The following is an 8,288-nucleotide window of genomic DNA, read 5'->3' as shown; positions in this document are numbered from 1 at the left end:
TGTGCAGCTACTGTATTAAGTACTTTATAAAAATTGTTCTTATTATAATTGTATATTATAATTATTATATTAATTATATCAAATCAATATATTAATAAATTTACATAATAATTATTATATCATATGTAGTTACATTATATTATTATTATATCAATGACCTTATAACAACCTTCTTATCTAGGCACTGTTAATTTTACAAGTTTTCAGATGAAGAAAATGAGGTTTAGAAAACTTAAGGGGTTTTCATCTAGAAATGGTAGAGCTAAGATGCAAACCAAGGTTTGACTCCTAATCACAGGATAAGAATGTACTGGAAAATATTTAAATGAGCATGAGGCACCCGATAGAAATGGTGTGCAGCCCCTAGAACCGGAAACAGTATCTCAGACTCCAAACAGAGGACCACTTCATATAATAGCGCAGCCTGAGTATGACTACTGACCCAAGGGAATTGCTCAGAACTTAGACACCCCCAGGTAAAGTAAGTCAGAGCTAGCTGATATAAGCCTGCTCCTTTTGAAAGAGCCTGTTTCTACTTTTTATAATAATTGCTGCAGATGGCTAGCTCTTTCAAATGTCATTATTTCATCTACCCAACCATTTAACAAATATTTAAGAAACATCTGCTGTGGACCAGGCAAAACTGTAGGCACTGTGGATATATAGATAATTAAGACATGGTCTAAACATTAAGGGATTCATTCACAGGCTAGTAGAGAAGACAGCCAAGTACTCAAAAAATTATAAAAGAGTATCAGTAAGCATGGGGTCTTGGGGAACATAGAGGAGTCTATCTAACCTCCTGCCTGAACCCAGAGGAACAGGGGAGACTTCCCAGAAACAATAAAGAAGAGTAGTGTCCTCAGAACTGAACACACATTTTCCATAGGACAAGGGAAATAAAGAGCATTTTAAGCAGAAGGTGTAGAACACTCACCTCAGCGGTAGTTCAGGTGTTTATTTAGCATTGGATGGGGGCTACTGCAGGGGCAGAGGGGGCAATTAATTCTTAGGCATTTCCAGTCTGTTGCAAGCGTAGGAGAAACGGGCTCACTGACCAGAGAAAGCCCTCAGAGGAAGAGATACTGCAGATGCAGGCCAGTGTACACTGAACTGGCAAAGACTGAAGGGCACCAGCACACCAGAGGCATGTGGCGTGGCTGGGAAGGCTGGCTTTAGGAAAGTAGAGGAGAGAGAGGCAATAAACGCAAACTCCACATTGGTATTGTTACCTGCCATCAAGTCGCCCCGTCTAATGGCGACCCTATGCACAATGGGTTCAGACTGTTGTGATCCATAGAGTTTTTACTGGCTGATTTTCAGAAGTAGATCTCCAGGCCTGTCTTCCTAGTCTGTTTTTGGATGCTCCTCTGAAACCTGTTCAGCATCATAGCAACACACAAGCCTCCATTGACGGGTGGGTGGTGGCTGGGGTGAGATGCGCTGGCCAGGAATCAAACCCCGATCTCTGGCACAGAAGGTGAGAATTCTACCACTGAATCACCAATTCAGTAAATTAACGATGTTGGGAAATCTATAAAACAGAAAATGGCTAATTGGATTTTTAAATTTCTCAATTAACTGAGTTGTTTTTGTCTACTCCCAGCCAAAGATTTATGGTCACTGCGAAGTTAATAAAAAAAAATTGTCATATTACTTTGTTATAAAATTACTGAGGAGACTATTCAGAGCTTTTCAAGGGACTTCATTTTCCTGTAGGGTCACTATGAGTCGAATTGACTCGGCGGCAGTGAGTTTTTGGTTTTGGTGAGAATAAAAATAAAACAAACTTCTGACACCTCCTTCATATCACAGATGGACAAACTTGGAGAGAGAAGCTCTAAATAACCTGCCCCTGCTTGTTTAATGCACTTTAGGAAAAGCTGGAAAGAACATTTCCTGCTTTGGCCTCTCTGCTTCTTCAGCTACTCAGCTATGTCTTGTTTGTCTAGTATACTAACATAAACGGAATTCCGAAAGAAGCATGGTAGATTTTTTAGTGTTGATGTTTATTTTTTTTTCCAGTTCAAAGAACATATCACTTTATGCTGTTCATTATTTCTTAAGGATTATTTATTTTATCTTAAAATAGCCAAAGGGTAAAAGGGGTCCTGGAGGGAGGCGGCGATGAAACTGACCTGGTCCGGAGAGGGTCTGTGGTTGGAGCGCTGCGACCTCCCAGGAGATCGGTGGTGGTGGTGATGGTGGTGGTGATGATGACGGTCCTCATCGTAGTTGTCTGCCGTCAGCTTCATTCTGTTCTGGGTCTGCTGCTTTAACTGATGCACTAGTCGGTCTTTTTCCCGCTTGAGGGCCATGACTTCTTCCTGTGCCTTTTTCGTTTTGGAGGTAGACAATTCCAGCAAGGCAATGTTGGCATCTTTTTCACTGATTGCCGCAAGCGGCGCTTCCTGTTTCATCTCCAGGATCTCCTCTAGCTGCTTCCTTCTCTCTATCCGGAGATTGGCCAAATGCTCTTCTTTTTCACCCAGGGACTGCTGCGTTGAGGCAAGGCGTGCTTTGGTGGCATCTAGTTCTCGTCTGGTCTTCTCCAACGCATTCGTCAGTTCTTCTATCTGCAAGTGCTGTGAGTTGTCAGCCATGCTGTCTTCTCGCCTGCAGACTTCCTCCAGTAACTGGGCGTTCTTCTTCTTTTCCAGCTGCTGATTGTGCTTGAGGTTGGCCACCTTCTTATTCTGATCCTCCATATGCCTTTCGAGTTCTGTGATCTTCTTGTCCTTGTCATTCTTTCCATTCTCCACTTCCTTGAGGAACTCCAGCAGCCGGTCAACTTCTGCTTGGGCTTTGCCACACTCATCGCGGTAGTAAGATGCTTCTTTATCAAGCTGTTTCATTCTGTCCGCAAACTCGGGGTTCATCCTGGAGTCATCTTCAACATTATGAGGCTTTTTTAACTGGGCTTCCAGTTTGCTACATTCCTCTTTCTTTTGTTCGATGGCTATTTCTAGAGATTTTAATTTGGAGTCCCTTTTCAGCCCTGCTGAGGCTAGTGAAGATGCATGTTCTTTGAGGTCAGTTAAACTAGACTCTTTCTCAGTCAGCTCAGCTTGTAAAGCATTGACCTTCTCTTTCAAGTCTTTGTTCTCTTTTCTGAAGGATTCTATCTCTTCTAGCCTTTCCCGATCATCTCTCTCCCGTTGTTCTTTGAAGCGCTCGATGATTCTCTCCTTTTCTGACAAAGCCTTCTCTAGCGTGGCCAGTGCAGTATCTGTATTACTGGAATCCGTCTGCAAGGACTTCACTCTGTCTTTGAGGTTGGTCAGTGTCAGTTGCTTGTCTTTATCCCTAGTTCTTGCAAGTTTTCAATCTTTTTTCTGAAGAACATTGGTTTTTCTTTCCTTTACTTCTAACATGTCTTTCATGTCACGAATCTCTCCAGCCATCGTCCCCTTCTCTTCCGTGAGGTTCTGCAGCTGTTTTGTTTTCTTATTGAGAAAAGATTCTTTCTCTTCCGATTGTAATCTTAGTGCATCCACCTCAGTCTGAAGGATGGCAGCCCTCTGTTCTTTGGCAGTAAGTGACTCTTTACGCACTTCAATGTGTTGCTTGCAATCTGAATTTTGATTGCTAAAGGTTTCAAGCTTTGTTTGTAAGGCAAGAAGTTCTGACTCCTTCTGTGAAAGTTCCTGCTTCAGCTGATCAATCTTGGTTTTCATGAACTTGGAGTGACTTTTGTAAACCTCTATTTGTTTGATCTCTTCTTCACGGTCCTCAGTGTTCAGCACACCATTGGCTTTTAACATTTGGATCTCATCCTCAAGATCCCTTATGTTCCGCTCTGGTGAAGCAATTTTTGTGTCAGTTAAAGTAGGCTAAAATCCAAATTCAGGGCGTCAGCTCCAGGGGAAGCCTTTTTCTCTCTGTCGGCCTTCTTCTCTTTGGTGTTCCCCTGGACTAGGAGCTTGTCTGAGCAGGCACCCCGGTTCAAAGGACGCGCTCTGCTCCCGGCACTGCTTTCTCGATGGTATGAGGTCCCCTTGATGTTTATTTTTAAGGTGAAAACTAAACCAAACCCGTTGCATTGAGTCGATTTGGACTCATAGCGACCCTGTATTTTCACATAGGTAGAGGTTAGCTCTATATTTATCTTATAAAAAAAGGAAATTGAGGCTTAAAGAGCTTTCTTGCTTAAGGTCATGAAGCAAGTTTTTGAGAGAATCAGGATTATAATCCAAGATTTTTTTCCCCTCTTAACATGTTATTTCTTTTTGCACAAACACAAATGTTTTCTGGTAGTTTAGGAGGTATGTATACAACGCCATCTAGTCATTGAGCTTGTTACCATAAAATATATTTTTCTGGAGATAGAGGCACACCAACATAGTTTGAACTTCTCATATTTAGACTGTATGCAAAGAAAGTTGGCATGGCTCAGAAAGAAGTGTTTTCCCCTTTACATACTGATCTTTCTAACTCATAGACTCCACGTACAGGATACATGTCCAATGATGTTTCTTTTTATATCTCATATGATAATATAATATCCCATTCGGTTAAACCACTGTAAATTTAGATGAAAACCTGATTTAAGTTACGTGTAAAAAATTTAGCCAACAAAACAATTTTTAACTTCAGAGTAGCTAGCTGGTCTTGAAGTAGTCAGAGGAAGCAAGAGAATCCAATTATTTCTTTCCTAATACAGTATTTAATTGAGAACCAAAGCTTCATAGACCCATGATTTGTAATAATTGTTTCATGCAACAAAAAAAATCCTGGGACTTATACTTGTGAGAAGTGTAATCCTACACAAAATATATTTAGCAAAGTTATGAAATGGATGTGAATTTTACATTTGTCTTTTGGCCACAATTAAACTTGGAAGATTTTGTATGAATTATTTCTTTGGATTCTTGTAGACCTGATTTCAAAACCTGTCTCTCACTTATTAGTTGTAAGACTGGACAATCTGTTTAATTTTTTGTCTCCATTTTGTCATTTGTAAAGTATTCTCAAACTTTTATTCCCAGCTGCATGCTTACCATATGTTATTGTTGCTGTGTGCCGTCAAGTCGATTCCGACTCATAGCGACCCTATAGGACAGAGTAGAACTGCCCCATAGGGCTTCCAAGGAGCAGCTGGTGGCTTTGAACCGCCGACCTTTTGGTTAGGAGCCTGAGCTCTTAACCACTGTGCTACCAGGGCTCCACTACCGTATATTAGGTATAATTAAAGAGTCTTATTTTAAATAAAACTACTTTAAAAGGTTTATCATTAAGATAAATGACAAACCCTAACACCTAGACACTCAGTAAAACATACTTTTATTCCCAGTCATGGTATGTGCTCTTTGTCCCATATCATGGTACGTGTTGGAAGAAGTATGGAAAGAACAAAGACTTTGGAGTTGGATAGACCTGAATTTATAAATCGCGAAGGTGTGACTTGCCAAGTTAGTGACTTTGGACACATTATTCAACCCCTTACAGCTTCAGCTGATTCTTCTCTAAAATAAAAACAGGACAAGCAACACTTTGCTGTTGATAATCAAAAGAGCTTATAAATACATAAGTTTCTCTGACTTCAGTTTTTTCACCCTAAAATGGGAATTTTATTTGTTAGATACTTACAATATTATTATGGAGGCCAATTTAGATAATGCATTTGAAAGTAAAATTTAAATCTGCTAAGTATGATACAAATGTTAATTTTTATCACTAAAAGTTCTGGAAACATTATAATTTATTTCTGAATCAGTAAACTTTCACATTTAGCCTATAAAGTGTTTGCTTAACTCCCAAATGTAATTAAATCATAGGATTGTTGAATATGCTAAATCATGACCCAATATTTTTTTTAAAAGCTGATTTGCAAATATTTAAATTTCTAGCACACCAAACATATCTGCTAATGGTTATCAATATTATAATTTTTTCCTTTTAAAAATGGTTTGTTACAAGCTTCTTTTAATCAGTCAGCTCTACTCTATCTTTAGCATGTGATTTGATTAGTGAAATTCCATTTTACATTACTTTTTAGGGTCTCACGGCTTTTCTGAAATCATAACAGTCTAAAATGTTTTCCTGTAATTAAAATGAACAAATTAGAAATATTGATTAATTCATGTTGATAAAAAACTCTGCAAGATAATCTCTGAATTGCAAGATCCTTGTCCCTATGAAGCTTGCTTATGAAGTAGGAAAGAAGACAAGACTGACATTGTCAGTAAAATATCCATGGGGGAACTGATACTTGAGTAAGATGTTGAAGGATAAGAAGGCAAAGAGGATAGGAAAAGGAGAGGGTAGTGGCATGTGTAAAGGAGAGCCAGGCGTTTTCAGAGAAAAATAAATTAGTGAGTTGGAGTCAGGCGTTGGTGATGAGAAGAAGGAAGTCACTTGTGGGAGTCATTGTTTCCCTCCCTTAGGAAGGAGTAGACAAACAGAGTTTTTAGAAAAAGAGTTACCAGCTAAAATTGAAGTTCTGTGGGTTTAACTTGTCAGTGGAGTTCAGGGCTGAATGGAAAGGAGAGAGACAAGACATAGAAAAACTTAGAAGAATAATGATAGTCTGGGTATGATTTGTTAAGGGCCTGTTGTTGTTAGGTGACATCGAGTCGATTTTGACTCATAGCGATCCCCCGTAACAGAGTAGAACTGCCCCATAGGGTCTTCTTGGCTATAATCTTTATTGGAGGAGATGGTTCCCCCATGGAGCCAATGGGTGGGTTCAAACCCCTCATCTTTCCGTTAATATCCATTCACTTAACCGTTGCACCTCCAGGGCTCAGATTAAAGTATAATTAAAATAATGGATGTAAGGTTAGGAAGTGAGTTACTATGAAAAATAAAAATCTGATTGTACTTGTTAATTGATCCAACTGGAATACAGAGAAATCAGAAAGGGAATGGGGTTTGGATTTTCTTTTGGGGCTAGGGTGGGGAGGAGAGAGATTGTAGAGGATATGGCCCACTCAGGTATAGAAACGTTGTGTTTAATTTGATGGGGCATCCAATTAGATTAGTCTTGGAGCAGTTGGAGATCTAGGACTGCAGCTCATGAGACCAGGCTGGGCTAGAGATACAGGGTCTCACTAACTGAAGTCTTGGGAATTGGATTGTTATTTGAAAGAGAAAAGTGTGGGCTTGGAAAGCCAACCCTGGTCTTAGGTACAGAGATTAAGGAAGTGGACTCAGTATGCCACAGATCTTCCATTTCTGTTGTATTCCCATTATACTGAAGACTTTTCTCTATGAGCCCCTTTTGTTCAAATTATCAGGTAAACTTTCTTGTTATGAAGGTTGTCTCAGCTTTCAACACTGTCAACCAACACACGTACATTCTGCTAAATTGAACACCAAGAAAAGTTGTAGATTTTCACATTTATTGTAATGGAATGTTCTTTGCAAAGCTTTAGCTATGGCCACTTAAATGTCAACATTGTTAACAATGCTGTCTCTAAATTAGATACCTACAGAAAAGCTCTTTTAGTTGGAAGACCTTGCATATTATAATGCTTCTTATATTTGAATGTATTATTAATGTAACTTCCAAAGTATATGTGCTTCCAGCCTCAGAAAGACATTTCTATATTTTAATCAGGTGGGTTTAAATTCAATTTTATGCTTAGAAACTTTATGATTATTTAGGAAAATTGCTCCAAAGGCGAACACATCAAAAAATTTTTAGGATTTTAGGCATTAAAATATCTTTCACCAATCTTAGAATTGATTTTAATAAAAATACAACTTAAGACTATTTTCTGTAGTAAAAACTTTCAACTATTTCCAGCTGCTTTATTAATTAATAAGTTAATAAAAGGATCAGGATTTCTCCTCCTCTCCAAAGATAGAGCTCTGGGTTTGTGAAGTTTTTTCTCCTGTGATCTTCTTGTCTGTCTCTCATGGTGACCACTTTAGAAAGTTGCATGTGAAGATCTTGGGGTTGCATGTTTATATGTTGGAAGGTAATTGAGAATACGGGCTCCTTTCTCCCTTCTGCTTGGCACAAGTCACTCACATCCAGCTTCCGCGGTCATTTCCAGTTAGTCTTCATCGTTCCCTCTTAATATTCCTCCAGTGTAGGTTCTTGGGTCATTGAGAAGGTACCTCCTATCCGTCAAAGTGTTCCCCTTTCAGATATCTAACTTGGCAGGTCTTCTGACTATCCACCCACTGCTGTCGAGTTGATTCTGACTCACAGCGACCCTGTAGGACTGAGTAGAACTGCCCCATAGGGTTTCCAGGTTGTAATCTTTGTGGGAGCAGACTGCCACATCTTCTCCCGAAGAGCGGCTGGTGGATTCAAACTTTTGGTTAGCAGCTGAGCG

At 39.5% G+C, this 8,288-nt stretch overlaps 1 pseudogene; it reads right to left on the bottom strand.

Annotated features, from left to right (window-relative positions):
• Window positions 1-2,078: 2,078 nt before the first annotated feature.
• Window positions 2,079-8,288, bottom strand: part of LOC101359544 (ERC protein 2 pseudogene) — a 47,241-nt pseudogene continuing 41,031 nt past the window's right edge.

This window comes from Trichechus manatus, unplaced genomic scaffold, assembly GCF_000243295.1.
Source record: "Trichechus manatus latirostris isolate Lorelei unplaced genomic scaffold, TriManLat1.0 scaffold00032, whole genome shotgun sequence".
Taxonomy (NCBI): Eukaryota; Metazoa; Chordata; class Mammalia; order Sirenia; family Trichechidae; genus Trichechus; species Trichechus manatus.
This window is presented reverse-complemented; position numbering and strand designations above follow the sequence as displayed.